This window comes from Cydia pomonella, chromosome 20 (genome assembly GCF_033807575.1).
Source record: "Cydia pomonella isolate Wapato2018A chromosome 20, ilCydPomo1, whole genome shotgun sequence".
Lineage (NCBI taxonomy): Eukaryota > Metazoa > Arthropoda > Insecta > Lepidoptera > Tortricidae > Cydia > Cydia pomonella.
Window position 1 is genome coordinate 8,702,274 of NC_084722.1, and position 18,505 is coordinate 8,720,778.

The 18,505-nt window shown below is 35.6% G+C and overlaps 1 protein-coding gene across 4 annotated transcripts in view; it reads left to right on the forward strand.

The window, feature by feature from the left end:
- The first annotated feature begins 2,812 nt into the window (after positions 1-2,812).
- The window catches only part of LOC133529162 (zinc finger CCCH domain-containing protein 13), a 115,712-nt gene continuing 100,019 nt past the window's right edge, over positions 2,813-18,505 (forward strand). For 2 of the 4 annotated variants that reach the window (XM_061866808.1, XM_061866809.1), the window contains exon 1: positions 2,814-3,226. The gene's annotated coding sequence lies outside the window, so the exon portion shown is untranslated. Of the gene's footprint in view, positions 3,227-18,505 lie in introns of all 4 variants that reach the window. The other 2 variants (XM_061866807.1, XM_061866811.1) reach the window with 2 other exon arrangements.

The window sequence follows — 18,505 nt, forward strand, 5'->3', positions numbered from 1 at the left end:
TTTCTTCTAATTTGATGTGTGATAGAGCATTTGTAATACATATTGTAGGTATATTTTCCCCCTTTCTCCAACAATATTTTGTTCTAGGCTTGTTTAAAATAAATTGTACCAATCATAATTTATAATGCTATTTCTTCTATTTTACGTTCTCATTCATATTTAAACAAACTTGTTAGGAGCTGGTACATTCATTATGTAAATTACTAATTAATTAATCCCGCTAAGGACCACTTTGATACGCTCACTCTGAATTAATTTTGCGAGAAATTTCAAGAAGATAGACACTTAAAAAAAGCGTAAAACACTGGTTTTAAAAGTTGAAATTAAAAAAACGTAACCATATCGTCAGGTGAAAGCCAAAACTCACTAATTACAAAATAAATTAACCTCTTAGTCGCCCTATAAAAAGGTCTCCTATTCCATTCTATTTAGAATCTATATTTTGAAAAATATAAATTGCATTATTTGGCTTGGCAAGTTTTAATATCTGGGCGTCTAATAGATCAGTCTTGTCGGTGGAGTATCTTGCACCAGCTCTTTGACTTTTTGATATGACACCACCCCTACTTTTTCTTTCGCTTGGTCTAAGTAACGAATACTATTGGGCAGCGATGTTAAACAAAAATCCACTTTGTTTTGGTACTACTATGGTTCACTATGGCTCTGAACTTGTGGTAGTAATTAGTGAGTTTTGGTTGTCATCTGACGATATCTCGGTGTCTGATTGACCTGAAATTTAAATAGTTTTCAATAATATGATAAACTACAGGGAGTTCATCTGAGGATGCTATTGGAAGAGGGTAAAGGGTTAAAAAAAAACCGACAAAGGTATATCGGGCCACGTATAATGGAGGGTTCCATATCTTCATACAATACGGCAGCAGCTGACAAAAGCTACATAATTAGTTAATTACTTATGTTCAAATTTTCATAAAGATATACTTAGCTTCTAGTTTTCGAGTAAAATGGCTGTGACATATGGACGGACGTACGGACAGGCAAACTTGATGAAACTATAAGGGTTCCGTTTTGCCATTTTAGCTACGGAACCCTAAAACACTACACACCACCACATCAAGATGGACTCATTAGAATAGTCTTGAGGAGGAATTCATACAGGACAATAGGTAAGTTTTCATAATTTACTTTCAAATTTTTATTAATTCAAAATTACTTAGTTTTAAAGAATTCGGCCAATAGGCCTACCTATCTAGCTTCTTGATAACTGTATTCTACATAACTGTGTAAGATTATGAGTATGTTCGATGTAATGAAGACTACTCAGAAAGCCTAAAATATCCAGTTAAACCGAAGCTAACCGTAATGATCGACCAATTTAGGATGATGATAATAATTTGAGGTATTGATGCGTTTTTGCGTTCATCCGTCTTTGGCCAGCGTTTTGCTAATGTGAAACAGATAGCTAGATGGAGCGTGAGGGGCGCGGTATCGAGGCCGAGATGCTGGCGCTTCTTGATACTTGCAGGCGTGAGCCATTTTTATGACAAATACATTGTATTTATCTGTTTGTATTCAGTATTTATTTATTTCTTGCTTCCATGGTACATTTTGAGGTAGTAGTTACACATTTCTTATGGTATCACATGGACCCTGAATAGGGTGTAGCAAATACAAAACAATTTAAATAACTTACAAAGTTCTTTAATATAATATAGTGGATTTTATGGTTGACTGGTAGAAAATACCATTTGGCATTACGTCCGCCATTTGTAAATAGTTGTATATATTTGTGCAATAAAGTTTAAATAAATAATAAAGTTGTACGTTAAATAAATAATTAACGATTACGGCACCTTTGAAGCGGACAGAGACCACATCCGCTATCTCCAGCATCTGGACATCAGGACTGACTTCTTCAGCGGCCAAGAAGACTGTCTCACTTTAGTTTTTGTCTACATTTTGATTGCCGTACACGTGTCGGTTTACCTTCGTCCAAGCCATTAAAGGGACAGTTAACGGATAGAAGATCGACGGATTGCGTAAAACATACTAGTCATGTTTGGATTACTTTCCCTGTTTTGATTTTTTATAGGAATCCAAGTAGGTACACTTTTACATTACACAATACAATAGGTGCATTGATCCTGGTAGGTTATCGCAAAATAATCTTAGTACTAAAACAACTATAAGTTTTATGCATATAGGACAAGCTTAACGTGATTTTAAATAAATATTAAGAGTAGGTAACAACAAGAACAAGTTATAACTTAATATTTGAGACAAAACTAGGATAAATCTTTCATTTAAACATAATGTAATATGAATTTCGATACACTGTAGTAGCATTTATCGAGCAGTAGGTGAATTATGGATGTCATTTTTCAATAATATCACGCAATAAAGATATAGTCTTTATTATGCTGCCATGTAGACAAATACGACCAACATATCATACCCCATAGTAGCTAGTAGACATTTTTTTTTTTAATTAGACAGGAATTTTATTGTAAATCTTAATAGCTCTGTAATACAGAGCATTTTAGTCAATATCTGGTTTTGTTCCGGAAATTATAAATACTAATAGTTAGCTAAATCGGTTAGTTGTAGCGAACTAGACATAAAGCTGCCGTATTGACACCGACATTCGTGACGTAATTAGGTTAAGAAATATGAGGCACGGATACAGGAACATGCAAAGTAAATGCGTGGTTAAATTTACTTGTACGAGTTCCTTGCGTGTTCCTCTTCGCAACTAGGTAGGAATTCTTTTACGGCAACGGTCAACCTTAAACTCATAAGGCTTGGACTTTAAAGTTGGAATACAACAGGAATCCTCTGGGTGAGTGTGCTCATTGTGAAATCACGATCACGTCACAAAGGTTTAATTCACTCATTACGTAACAAAAACGCGTTTGAAATAAACCTGGAGATGCGTAGGGAACAGTAATCGCTAACCGTCGGCGTCTATTGATCATGATACAAAGAATAAATCTAAAAAATATTTTCTCACCAAGCTAAGTATCAACTATCATCAATCGCGCTACACGCCGAAGTAAAGGTGAGCCTGCGCTCGCGCCAGTGACGTGTCTCCTCACTTCTTCAGTACCCGGTGGACCGTCTCCGCGCGCGTTTGTGTCGCTCCTACCCGCATTCGAAAGTAGTGCTAGTGAGGTTTAAATTGGAATTGATAAAGTTACACTAATTTCCGAACGAAAGGTTTTAAGTGTTGTGCTTTTTTGGGAATATTGGAATTATAATTTAACCGGTAAGTTTGAGTAATATAGCGGAAATAACTAGCTTTTGTCGGAATACAAAGCTTTAAACTTTCAAGAAGTTAACGTTTTGAGACATCACTCTGGATGTAGGACAAGGTGCAACGGTTAGTGTTTAGGTAGCGTTAGTAAATGCTTTTACTTCTGTCTAGAAACGCGCCAACTGTGAGTCGGTTAGGGGTCAGTTTACAAACGTGTATCGTAGCTATCGCCAAACTGGACAGTTCAGGACATTTAGCATTTATAAGTTAGGTGAAGGGAAATAAAATAACTAGAAAAGTGACCCTCGTCTACCGGAAAAATTGTTACGGAATTTTCGTCCAAATTAAATTTGTTTGTGCATTAGGATCATGTGGGTGAAAACCTATGAGAAACATGCTTTTGCTTGCTTGGAAACAGTATGAGAATTGCCTAAAAGTGTTTCTCTTGCCCCAATACTACTGCTGCTTACTACTTTATTCACACCTAACCACTTTATAGTAGTTTAGATAGTCTTCTGCGTAAGTATTCTGTTAAAATACTGATCTAAAAATTCGTGACTAGAATGGCAGTGGCGATGCATCTAAGTAGGTAAATGTCTTATAAGAAAGTGCATTGCATTTCTGTACTTATAAGGTCATGTGGGGTAAGAGGAGCAGTATAACAGTCTCATATATGTGTTTCATTTTGCCCCAGTGTTCTCTTGGCCCCAAAGTAGGAGTAAACCAAATAAAACTTAAATGCCTTGCTGTTTCACTTATTAGTACATGATTTGAAAACTAAACAACAACCGGCATGACCGTCGGATGCTTTTTTAAATAGTATGGACTTAATGGTCAACAGCGTTTTCTTCCAGCCAGACATAGTTACAGTTACCTAAGCAGCCGCAGACGTTTGAAATAAAACCAAAGCTCCCTGGAACCGGTCCCCTTCCGATTCCGTGCTCAAGGTTCGCAGCCAGAAGTATTTACAAAACATTTTGTTCTTAACTCTGATCTTATCTCTAGTATTGGCTTGTTTCACTTTTTAACCAACATCTACATAAATTCCAGACGGTTGCTTTTTACAAGCTTTTATTTAAATTGCCCTGTATGTATGTTTGTGTGGGTCAAATCCTGGAAGCTAAATTTGACCCACTTCCCGGTTTCCGATTGAGCTGAAATGTTGCATACATAATGTAAGTCGGGTGACAATGCCATATTATAGTACCATCAAGCTGATCTGATGATGGAGACAGAATCCATGGGAACTCTGTGATAAAACGACGCAACCTAATTGCATTTTGGGGTTTTAAGAATTGTCTCGATGACTATTATTAATTGCCAGTGGAAAGAAAAGTACAGTCAACGATAAAAGGTTGTACCAAAAATGTTTTTTTTTGTTTCCTCAAAACTCCGTTATTTCTCAACCCATTTTTTTTTTAATGCAAAGTATATACTTACAGATTGGTCGTATTTTTATCAAAATCTACTTCTGACGATGGGATCCACGAGAATCCAAGGAACTCCTCAAATAATATGTGTTTTTATTCATTAACATTTGATGAAGTGGAACTGCTAATGAAGACCAGAACGTAACACCTCAACGACACATTTCACGTTTGGCTATATAGATCGTGTCATTCACGAAGACGCGTGCCTTGACTTGTAATGTCATGTTATTAAAGGTAAGACTTCACAAATCTGCGCGTTATCGTGGATGACACGAACTATAATTATGTCTTCTTCATCAAGAGTCACACGAACCCGCCGCTAAAAAGGCGCTCCCATACAATCGATGTTACGCTCTCATTTTAAAACATTACATGGAACTTTTTGTTATTTCCGTTAATTTCAAGGAGCTCCTTAGCTTAAATTAATTTAATTTGTCACCAATATTGTAATTAGCTCCATTTCGGAGATAAAAATTAATTTTGTTTTTATCTGATAAGGCCCAGGGACGAGCGTGTACAGTACAGGCCTTAGGGCCTGTTTACATATTGATTAGTGTTTAGTACAAATATACATTTGCTACTAAACGTAGTAAGTACTATCTAGGACGATCGATGTTCGAACTGACATTGATATGTCACAGTTTTCAATTAGATAGTACTTACGTTTAGTAGCAAATGTATGAACTCGCACTAAACACTAATCAATAAGTAAACAGGCCCTAAGGCAAGTGTACACGCTCGTAAGGGCCTTATAAGATAAAAATTAATTAATGATAATCTCCGAAATGGAGTTAATTAGAATATCGGTGTCTTTGAGAAAGTTACTTAATTTAAGCTCAGGAATGCACCCTCGAAATTAGAGCAAATAAAAAAAAACACGGTGTATAACCAAATGCAAAAGCATAATATAGGCACCTCAAACCTGTCACATAATAAATGTTCAGCGAGCCCCGGTGGTCCGAATCACGCTGATACCATTGTCCCTTCAAGCAACGCGACAAACCCATTTATAATCTCATGAAAAACACTTCGCTCTAGACACGACAAAATTTATCATTTTGTTTTACCATTTCTATAAAAACTTGGACCCTTTTAGGACACATTTGTTTGTCTTGATACGTTAAACGTTGGAGAATTGCAGGTAAGAAAGAAAAGTAAACAAACTTGTTTTTTTGTGAAGTACTATTGTCATTATACCTACCTCTCGCGTCAAATGATGCTCCCTATGATCTTATTTGACCCAGATAATTAAAAAATAATAATTAAGAGGGCGGTTGTAGGCCTTTGAAATGTGCTGTTGGTGGAGGATGGTAAGGATTAGCTGGACAGAAAGGAAGACGAAAAGGTACTGAGCATGGCAGGAGAGAAGAGATGCCTTTTAGACACAGTAGCTAACAGAATGGGCAAGATAGTTGGGCACCTGATACGGCACCGTAGATTCTTTTTAAACATCCTGGAGTGCAAGATTGAGGGGAAAAGACGCAGAGAAAGGCCCAGGCTAACATATCTCAGCCAAATAAAATATAAAGTTTCTGACGTGTCGTAGGAAGTAAAAAGGCTGGTCCAGCAAAGAGAAGACTGGCGATTACTCCACCGACAAGAGCATAGCTCTTAAATATTGATGATGATGAATTTAAAAAAAATAAGAAATATGTTTTACCATAATTATATTAGTTTTAAAGGTTATATTTCTAAATAAATGAATGCGCTCATTTTCAAAAAAAAAAAAATACCAACATTTTCCATGACAACTACGAGTATTCCCTATAAATTAATTGTCATGGAGAGCATCATTCTACGCGAGAGGTAGGTATAGTTGGTTGTCGTTGAGATTCAAGATGGCGAAGACGTCTCGAGAATATTTTTTTGTGTTTTGCTCATTTATGTTGTTCAAAGTGTAGTATTGATAGCTTATTATGCAGTGAACTATCGTGGAAGTGTGCAGTTAATGAAAAACTAATCTTGAAACGCGTTTAACCATGTTTTAATCAACATCCGGCAATCCATCGTGGCTTTTAGTAAAGTCCAGCTATCTCTTTACTAAAAGCAACTACCGAACAACGTCATGCTCTACGAGCACACTTAAAACTTACAACGAAACTTGACATTGGCAAAATCAACATAGATTTAATGGAAGCCATATTTTAAAAGAAGAAGAAGAAGGTAGGTATAGTTATTTTTGTATAGGTAAGTAGGTAGTATGATTTACCGTTTAAAGGAAAATTCAGAACGGGTTTTTTTCTTTTTACCCCGTATACTTGTTGCTAAATATGTATGCCCTTCCATAACCACATTCACTACTTACTACATTACCTTCAAACATGTTCAATTCTATAATCTCTTCAAAAGTGTACCCTACGAGTAGGTAGCAAGCTTAAGCATAATTTGGCTTACGACTTAATTGATTCTTGTTTAAATATTTTTAGTTGTTTTTCTCATTGTTTTCATTGTTTATTCATTTGAGAGAATTGGTCTTTAGTATTAGAATAAACATTAATTATTTTAAAATAGACTAGCCGACAAAAATCGGGTTTTAGGACGCCCCGCCAAGCATAATGAATTATTTATTTGCCTTTTGTCTGTGTTTGATTAGGATCCTGGCCGAATGTTTAGTCTGGACAACCGGTCTGGCCTAGTGGAGAGTGACCCTGCGTATGAAGCCGATGGTCCTGGGTTCGAATCGTTATTTTTATTTATTATTTATTTGTGTGATGAGCAGAGATATTTGTTTCAGAGTATTCAAGTATTTGTATATTATATATATCGTTGTCTGAGTACCCACAACACAACCCTTCGTGGCTTACCGTGGGACTTGGTCAACTTGTGTAAGAATGTCCCTATAATATTTATTTTTATTTTTTTATTTTATCTTTTGCATTTTTTTGAGATTTTTTTTTCTTTTTCTATGCAGCACAACCAAGGTTTGAACCCACGGTTTTTGACCACCACGCATATTATGAAAGGGCATATAAGAGCAGGGCAGGGCGCATATAAGATTACGCGTTGATGTCTTTTGTAAGGCGGTGTTCAAATATTTGGATCCGGATTCTAATCCCAATATTTTACAAACGCTGAATACCCGCGTTATATAAAGAGTTAAAGTAGACAAATAGGTAAGCAAAACAATGCATTATTTGTACTGAAACTACGTCCCTTAAGGTGTATCTAAGAATGAAGTTCAAGAACGTACTTATTTTCCGAACAGTAGGTATCATAGTTACATTTTTTATGATATATAAAAAGCGTATGATTCGAATTAATATAAAACTGAATTGACGAGTCAGTATAATAATGAAAGCAAAATTACGTAGTAGGACAGTTCATTGACCCTGTCACCTGCCGTTTTAGGTTACATTGTCCTGAACATGCGGCATGTTTTCAACTGCAAATTTCGTTAAAATGTAATTTCGTTAAATATTTCATGCACGTTACGTTACATTGCACGTTAACTAAATACTAATTTAAATACAATTAACGGATTCAGCGCTAAACGACACGTTGTTGTTTTGCCTCTACGAAGCATTTCCGCTGCATACCGGGAAATACATGTTATTGGCTATGACGTAGCGCTACGACCGTAGCTCAGCGGTGAATGTGTTAAGAGTTACACAAACCGCCACCAGATAGCCGGTAGCCTAGCAGTAAAAGCGTGTTATTTTCAATCTGGAGGCCGCGGTTTCAAACCCCGGCTCGTACCAATGACTTTTTCAGAACTTATATATCATTTGGTATTTACCAGTTGCTTTTCGTGAAACAAGGCTGTCAAAAAGCCCTAGTTTTCCCTCTGGATTGGAAGGTCAGATTGCAGTAGCTTTGGTAAAAACTTGTGTCTAGTCTTGCCTATATCAAGTCTTGAGATTAGTCGCCTACCGAACCCTGGGCTCCAGGGGAAGTAGTGGCAAAAATCTGGGACAAAAGCGAGGAAGATGATGTGTTCATCGGTTCTCTAAATCATGTCCGAAAATTATATTACCGAATGTTATTTTGCAACCATTTATTCGCATAATTCAATTTTGCCGAATGATCAAGTGGCAACTCAACACAATACTAACTGTTAGCAACTGTATGTTTGGCTAACAACGTCAAAACGACACTTTAGGTAGCAGAATCACTTCGTAAATCTAATACAAAGTAAAAAGAGGCGGCCGAAAAATTAAAAAATATCAAATATAGGGGTCTCGGCCCCGAATACGATTTCGTACCTTTTGACGTCGAGACCCTTGGCCCGTGGGGTCCGAATGCGTCTACACTACTCAAGGATTTAGCTAAAACATTAGCAGACGCTACCGGTGATCGTAGAGCTGGCAGCTTCCTTGCACAGAGAATAAGTATTGCGATACAACAAGGAAATGCTGCCAGCATCTACGGCACCATGCCGCAGGGAGATAGTTTTTAATTATTTATTTTAAGATTAGTTTTATTTATTTTTAGATTTAGATTTTAACATTTATATGTATGATGTTGTTGTGTTTGTACCGATTTAACATCGTATGATGCAAAAAAAGTCGGTTCTGGTTATTTGCAGTTGACCTAACACGCTCCTGCTCGCTTCGCTCGTCGTCGCACCTATTTTGACTCTGTCAAGTGACTAGGCGTTGAATAATAGGCGATTCAATAGTATGGTGACTGAAATGTATTCCAAATGTTGTGTTCTAATAATAATCTACTTAACAATAATTCTACCAAGTAAAATGTTACCTTAATTAAAAGTTGCCGAATGTTGGTTGCCGAAGTATATCATCCGCGAAAGAAAGTTGGTAAGTGAGAATCGGACAACAAAACTTCAGCGAAAAGGCAGAACACCGTGTTCATCAACTCTGTACCAAATCATCTTATAACTACCGCCGTCAGCATTCGCCCAGTGGCTATTCGCGCCTTTCAGGTCGGTTACATAAAGCATATAAGTAATTGTAGTGAGCGATCGAACGTGTTAAGTGCGCGAACAAGGCTTACGTAAGGGTCAGGGGGCAGGCGAAGAGAACTTGCGTCACTGCCTTTGTTTGCAGGAAACAGTTTTTAAGGAAGATGTTAAAATGTTTGTATTGTTTCTTCTCAGAAGTCTTTCTTTTCAGAAGTGTTTTCCGAATGCCATTTTTTATGAAATCTTTTATTGTTTTTCCTATTCTATCTTTCTATACACCTTTTTTTTGTGAACTCCGTTAAATTGTGGGTATGGGTAAATAGGTAAGTGCGTTTAAGGAAACTAAATAAAATAGTTAATTTTATATTCTTTTTTTTTTTATAAAAAGCCATTAATTGCATATAGCGTATTTATAATACGGGTATTATATTTAACTCAACCAAATAATTGTAAAAAACTGTGACATATCAATCTCATTTCGAACATCGATCGTCCGAGTTAGTACTTGCGTTTAGTAGCAAATCTATTAACTCGTACCAAACACTAATCAATATGTAAACAGGCCCTAAGTTAAGTGTACGCTTGTAGGGGCCTTATCAGATAAAAATAAATTATAATTAGAATACCGTTCCATTTAACATTATAGTTATTTTTATTATTAGGTTTAAGAGTCTGAAATCAAAATGGCGCTACCTCAGATCTTGCAATGTGATTCCATTCCATTTCATGAATTACCTCAGTGTGCCAGCATAAAGGCATTTTAACACTTATGGATGAAAGCATTTGAAAGTAGGCCTTCATGCTTTGTAATAACGTCGACATGCAATGAAAAGGGCACAGCGGGTCGAATGGCCCGATTAAACGTGTGTCCGACGCTAAAAAGGTCGATTTACACTGACAGGCGTGCGGCTGTCAGATCGCAAATGTGTTGAGAAACATGTCGTTGATAGACATTATTGTATTATTATGTAATTTTAGGCGAGCAGCTATTTAGCTGATGAACCTATGTCACACAGTGTCCAGTATTATATAGTTGAAAGTTTGTAAAGTCTATAATATCACATCACTAAGTAACGTCAGAAAAACTTATTGTTTAAAAGCCACTTGTCACTTGTCCAATCTGTTTTAAACACATAACGAAGGAATAGGCGGAGGAGGGAGTGGAGGAAGAAGGAGGGATTGCTACTATTGTAATTAATATATTAAAGTCGTTGTTAATTATAAACATTTGCATAGTATCGGTAACGAATAAAATTATTGTGGTGGTTACTTTGAATTAATGTTGACATGGCGGATTATTTTACGTACGAAAAATATACGATATTGACTACGCCGAAAGTTATTCATCAGTGTATATGTAGTGCCTTCGTCAAACTTGTTCTATATTTGAAAAAAAAAGTGATTCCGATTGAGGTAAGTAGAAAAAATCCTCAAATTAGAGCAATCCTTACAAAGTGAAAAAAAAAACGCCTTTTAATCATACTTTCTCTTGTTTAAAAAATTAATGAAACTTGCAAATTCTCACGGATTACCTTCGGATATGGTTTTAATAAAAAAATATCAAGAATTACTGACTTTTAAATTAAAACTAGTTTTTTTTTTATCTCAAATGACTAGGAGTATACGTTGAACGCTAAATCAAAATTAGTCGCATACTGATTAAAATTTTAATCTACTTCTGCCTAGAGCTGAAGAGCTTAGGAAAAAAGGCTATTAATAGTTAAAAGCGCTTCTACACAGGGCGTTGCCCTATGTTATAGTGAATACACGAGTAATTTATTACTGCTGTTAATTGTCTTAATTAATATTCTGCTTTTACTTTTACCTTGTTATGTAGATGTACTCCAATCAATGTGTTTTGAGCTGTAGTTTTATCGGCACCTACCAGACGTTAACTGGACTTTCTACGATCAAACTGCTCTCAGCCAATTTATTTCTAATTATTGATCGGTTGGACCATTTGAAAGTTAAGATTTACAGTCAACAACGTTGTACAATTGTGGACCCTATTGTTGAAAAGCAGGAGCTATTTTAGCGTAACTGAGCGATTATTATATTATATGTTATATTTTCTGCCGAGTGTTGTGCAACAATTAGATGAGATGTGATTAATGAGGGAAAAGGAAGGCTGCATAGGTGCTATGTAAGTGCAATAAGAAAAGCTATACGTGAGGTGGCATTTAATAGAAATGCTGACTTGTAAATCGATAGCTATATTCTACCATATCGTTGCATCTGTTGATACAATCTTAAACGTGTAATGTTTATTTGTATAGTACCTAACTAGTTAGTATTCCTGTCGTGGTTTCGAAAACTGTGGCCACCTTCAGTATGCAGTCCTTGAATTTTAGATTTGTATTTACATAGGTATGCACGTTGATAACTAACTCTCTAGAAGATAGTACCTATCAATACCTACGTGATTCATCGTTTTCTAGACGGGTGGCTGGATTTCCTTATGCCTATGTTAAGTTTTTGTTAATATGACATATCTAAGTGTGCACATTCATGACATTGATTTTTTATGCAATTATTTGTACCAAAACTATTGAGCTGATTTTGTTTCATTATTTATTATTTTGGTGAATAATGTGTTAATAGATTTGTTCAAATTTATACATAGATCGTGTGATATGTTTAAAAAAATTCTCCTTTTGAAGTAGTTCTCTAGTAACAACCATTAAAAGGGTGTTTCTATTTTAAAAAAAACTGTATTCTGATACAGTACAGGTTTAAAACATACTTGTTTCCAATCAGGAATGTCTGAAGCAGTAAGTAAAAGCTTTGCTTCTTTATTGTAAGCGTGACTTACAGTTTTGAAACGACATAAAGCAGTATCAATAAAATTGTCTTACGTCGTTTTAGAAATAAGTAGAATAGCAAACCGCACCCATAGTGGCTGGGCTATATTTAGCTCGGGAGCACTCACCCTGGCTACTGATTGTGTCTATGTATCCATTGACTTTGTATATAACGAGACACATCTATTCTATTCAACTAAACATACTAGACATACGTTCGTGTGCGTGAAATTTCTGAAATTGAAATTGATATATGTAGTACTAAGTATACTAATTATATACATTCCACAATTTTTATTTGTTTGTATATTTTATATGTAGTTTATCAGATTCTTCAGTTGTTTGCGATAGTTCTTATAAATGTCTTCTTACTTTTCTCCTTCCACCATTTTTATATGTCTCTGTTTAGTCCAATGGTTGACTGGTAGAGAATGGCATTAGGCATTAATTCTGCCCTTTGAACATTATGTTAGTATTTATTGCAATACATAATTGAAATAAATTTCGTATGAAAGCCCACTTTGTGTATGATTATCTGTTATGCAGTTTGTCAAAAATTTAGACAATCTACTTTAATTCAAACGTATTTATTTATAATACACACACATACATCAGTAATTATCTATTGATTATCATGACGAAAAAAGTTTTTAGTTAGAATACAGTAGTATTTTGGTAGTTTAATCTATATTTTGATGAGTATGAATACTGTAGGTATTCTTGGCTTATCTAGAGATTAGACTACATTTTTTAGCACAACAATACCGTGCCGATCCACTTATAAATACCTAATGTTGTTTTCCTAATGTTGGGACGTTTTGACACTATAATAATACAATCAAAAGTCAATTTTCGATTTATTTTCTAGCAAACGAAGCCCAAAGACAGATAGCTACTAGACTAACCTACATGAAAAATAACGCTTATCGCATCCAATCTTTATTTAGGTACCTAATAACCAAACCGTCATATCTTTAGACTCTAAGCTTTGGACACCATGGGTTACGGTCGCTACTGTTCACATCATTCCAGTTGAGTGCCATGCAGGTTATTTTATCGAGACATTTGTATTAAATTTGACGTTTCCTGCAGTATATCGCAACGCTGGTGTAGTCTGAATCTGACCGTCACCCACACAAAAGACGCTAGCTTTTGAGCGTCGGCATCTGATCAGCGATATGGAAAATGGCGGCGCTGCGCAGTTTCAGATGCCGACGCTCGGGAAACGCTAGTGTGGGGTGGCTCTAAGACGTAAAGATCACGTACGGTAGACATCCTGACCGGATGCGCACGCGCTGCGGTTGCGCGGTGACCGGGACTGCGAGTAATGCTATTGCAACCGCGTACCGAGTACTAGTTGGAAGGTAGGCATGTCGAGCAGGCGTAAAGACCGTTATCGACGCCATCATTCCGTCGAGACATCGAAGAAGTCGAGGAATATTATCATATGATAATGATTTTAAAACATTTTTATCAAAAAAAGTCCCTAGGTATTTCAAATGTATGTTTTATGTATCTTTTGAACTACTCGATACCTGTCACGTCACAATATGCGGTTATTTTACTATGGCGAGCTTTGTGTGCAGTAAAAAACCGGCCAAGTGCGAGTCGGACTTGCGTACGAAGGGTTTCGTACCATTATTTATAAAAACGGCAAAAAAATATGTTTGTTGTATGGGATCCCCCTTAAATATTTATTTTATTCTGTTTTTAGTATTTGTTGTTATAGCGGCAACAGAAATACATAATCTGTAGAAATTTCAACTGGCTAACTATCACGGTTCATGAGATACAGCCTGGTGACAGACGGACGGACGGACGGACAGAGAAGTCTCAGTAATAGGGTCCCGTTGGTCCCTTTGGGTACGGAACCCTAAAAACCACCGCTTCCACTGTAACTGTGTCTGATTTATTATTGCTAGATTGAATTTGTTCTCACAGAAAACAGGATCGATGACAGTATGAAAAATAAAAAAAATAAACCGGACAAGTGTGAGTCGGACTCGCTCACCGAGGGTTCCATCCATACAGATTTCTTATAATTTTTTTTCTTACAAATGTATACTTTTCAGATTTTTCCCTGTACTTGTAGTGTAAGATAATATTATTTAATAAATTTCATAATTGTAGTTCAACGGGAAGTACCCTATGAATTTTGATTCCCTTGAGACTGTCGAAATATACGTTTTTTGCAACATAAACGGCCGTATTTTTTTTTCACATTAACTTAAAAGTTTGTTTTTTTTTCACAGCTTCAAGGGACTGCAGACTTGAGTATATGATTTTATTTTCAACTCGATACCTCCACGTGTCCCGGAGAAAAACTGTATTGACAGATAGACAGACGGACGGACAATAAAGTGATCCTATAAGGGTTCCGTTTTTTGAGGTACAGAACCCTAATAAAACACTGGCTTATCGCAACGAACCTCGAGGTCTAATTACATTGGTTGAAATAGCGACTAACTTGCGCTCGCGCATATCATGAAAATACGTCCGCGTGACCCGACATAGGAAGCCTTGCTCGTCTGTATGATAATGTTGTGGTGGTAATCTATGTTAGTGGCATTTGTGACTGGGGTCCTCTATTGCAAAATTGATTCATTATTCCTTATTAAAAAGGAAGTTATGAGTCATTTCCGTTGTTATTTGAGTCAGGTTCCTATCGCTTTAACGGTAATACTTATGGGGTGGAATTCCTAAAGGAACCAATCCTCTTCTTTATCAGTTTTTCTTTGTATAAGTTTGGAGGAAGTCTTGTACGATAATGTGGTGGCACTATTTACTAATAGTACCTACTGGCTAGTGGCGATTGTGACTTGGGTCCTTAATTGCAGCATTGATACATAATTACTTATGAAAAAAGAAGTTATAAGTCATTTCCGTGCTGGTTTGGGTCTAGCTCCAATCGCTCCTTTCCTTTGGCTATAGGATACTGTTATTTATAATAAAAAATGGATATTGAGTCCTTATCCATAATTCTATTTATGAGTATGGGTGTAGTATGTAAATATTTTTATCATTCAGCTGAATGCTAGCTAAATAAATGTAGTTGGATTGGATTTCGCTTGGTGACTAAAATGATGAGTCCCGTAAACCAACTAAATACTCACTTAATATTTAAGAAAACCTACACACGACATAAGCGCTTTTTTACTAACGGCTCCCTGATATACAAAAGCTAAACCAATGTAAATTTTGAATCTTAACTCACATGTTTTACCTAGACCCAAGTATACTCTACATATACCTACGAGTACCTATAGTCTCTACCTATATATAAATAAAGTTGTACAAAATCGAATTAGATTATTCATGCTAATAAAAGGAATTCAGACGGGGACAACCAGAGTGTACTAAATTGATATGGTATTTCAGAAAGGTACCTACTTATATGTACCTAACTATTTCCTGGGAACGACTAGTTTCACTGTTGTTATGGTTTCACCAATTAAAATCTGTTGAATTTAGGATTTCACACGCTTGTTATTTTATTTTAAGTTACATGCAGTTTTTTTGTTATTATCAATTATTTAGAAACCGTTCAGCTGTACGTAGTAATTATCAATGGGTTATTTTATTTTTTAGTTTGTGACACCTTTAAAAACATTTTTTTTTATAAGTACTTAGTAAAATGTTGATCATAAGATTTATTTTCATGTATTGACTTGGCTTGAGCGCCAAAAATGAGTCCATAATCATAATCCATATTAAAGATATAGTGTTTGACATGTCCAGCTTATTTCATTATATTATTGCTGTCAGTTGTGCTTAACTAAGTATTATTATTAATAGCTAAGTAGATTTTCGTAAACGACGACGACGATAGCCCAAGAGCCCGTGACGGCCAGACTTACGTCTTAGTATAAAAGTTGAAAGTTGTTCAATAAATGGCCCCTTAACATGTAAGAACGATACTCCACACATTGCGTTCTAGCTATTTTGCATAAAATAGAGAAACATCTCGAATAAATTACGATCTTGCACTCATACTTACTGTATTTACGTTCAACTATGAATAAAGATCATGTCGCTGTCTTGATCTTACACACATAATTAGATACATTATAATAATGAGCAGCATACGGTTAAGGACACCGAGATTCATGTTAAATTATGTAATTGCTGTCTTCGCACACGAGACATAAGTGGAATTCTGGCATACCTGCGACTCTTGCCATACTCACGTAACTGCTGTTTTCCTCGTTGCGATTCCAAGGACTTTCAGAATAGTCCCTCGTTTTACGGGTTATGGTAATCTAACCAGTTTCTAGACAATTTGTATACAAAGAATGTGTAAATTATAATAATATTAAGTAGGTATGCTAAGTATTTAGTAACTTCATTTGCTGATTTCATGAGTCAAATTTGCAGCATGCGAACTAGTTAATTTAGTCGTTTACGTATATATTATTTCAACTAAAACTATATTGAGCGGTGACTAACAACATAATAACTCAATGTTGCCACACAACGTCCTAAATACATCCACAACAAACACAAATTAGCACACAATGAAAATCAGTAAGCACAGCCTGCGCACATAACAGGTAGCTTGCATCACGGAATGTCATCTGTCGAGAATGTAGAATTCACCCAAAAAGGGCGCAGCCAATCAATCTCTTGACGTTATATAAACGTATTTACTTACCTACTTACTTTTTTGCGCCAACTTTCTACTTATGAAACTTTTACTGGCCACATAAGATGACCAAATTGGTAATTAATTAAGTAAATTAATGTTTCCGTGTTCATTTAAGTTGGTAATTCATTTTGTAATAACGACTATTAATCGTGAATAACTTCTGGACTTAAAACCCTTACTTTAGGATTCTTTTTACATTACTGTAATTATCTGTCCTTGACTTAAATATTAAATAATAACAATTACTACTAATTAAAAAAATTAAAACGCATCTAAAAAAATTGGCACATTTGGCATGGTGTCGAGGATGCCGGCAGCATTTCTCCGCCGTATTGCGATGCTTAAACTTAATCTTTTAGCCGCCGCACCTACTTGATTACTGGTATCAAGTTTAATAAAAATTTAGTATTACATACATATTTTATAGATAAGTTAGTTTACATGCATATATAACTATGCTATTGATGTTAAAGTAATTTTTAATGATAACAAAATAAATAGTATCCTTTTGTTATAAAAACAAGTGAACAAATTAAATTATTTTTATTACATAAAAAATATTTGACTTTTATATTTTTAAGTAGCCTGGATTTAGGTACCTACGTCTTCGAATAGTTTCTTAGGAGAGTTATTATTATTCAATTAAAATCTGTATAAGAAAGGTAACTTACGAATTTGCTAATAAAACTCACGAATTAAGGAAGCTCGCCCACTCTCAATTGTCTCTCATATTATCAGTCTCATAAAATGGTCGATCGTTACGCATTTAACATGTAAATTAGTAAGATAGCTTTACTTTTATTTGCCATAAAAGGAGAGAAAGGTGTGATCCGTGTGATTGTCACAGAGGAGTATTAAACATGTTGATTGTTATCTATCTGTAAGGTACAGTCAAAAGATTTAAATTGTGACCCATTTCGTACCTTGTCACAGTGACAAACGGCATGAAAGTCGCTAGAGGCCTCATACTATTGTCACTGACAAGCTGACAAGGTATGAAATGGGTCACATATTAAATCTTTTAACTGTACAAGGTACGCTAGAAAATAATAAAAACGCCGTTTTATTTTTATGAAACTCCTCTCTTTTGTAGGACTTATAGGTGAATCTGAAAATAGGCGAAGTGCTCATAAGACGGAATGGACACTAATAACTGCAGTACTGTACGCTACCTACTTATGTTGATGACATTAGACAAGGTCGACAGTATCATGAGCAAATATAAATCGCATGCTTACAACCCCATTGAAGTGGCTAGCCTTATCAATACCCATTAAAACAACTACGAGTTTTACCATTCATAAATAAATATTGTAATAAGAAATTAATATTAATGTAACAAATACAATAAAGTAAAAGCCTACGACTTAAAAGGAAGTCTCAATTCCTGCATTAACGGAACCAAGAGGCGGCAAACTATCTAAGTGCGTGTAATAAAACAATAGAGTATCGCGGCGGGGACATCAGTCGCTCGCACATTAGTCTCAATCTCTCGTTACTAGTATAACTTGAGCTTAAAATCCGTAATAATAGTGTGTGTTATAAGATAACATT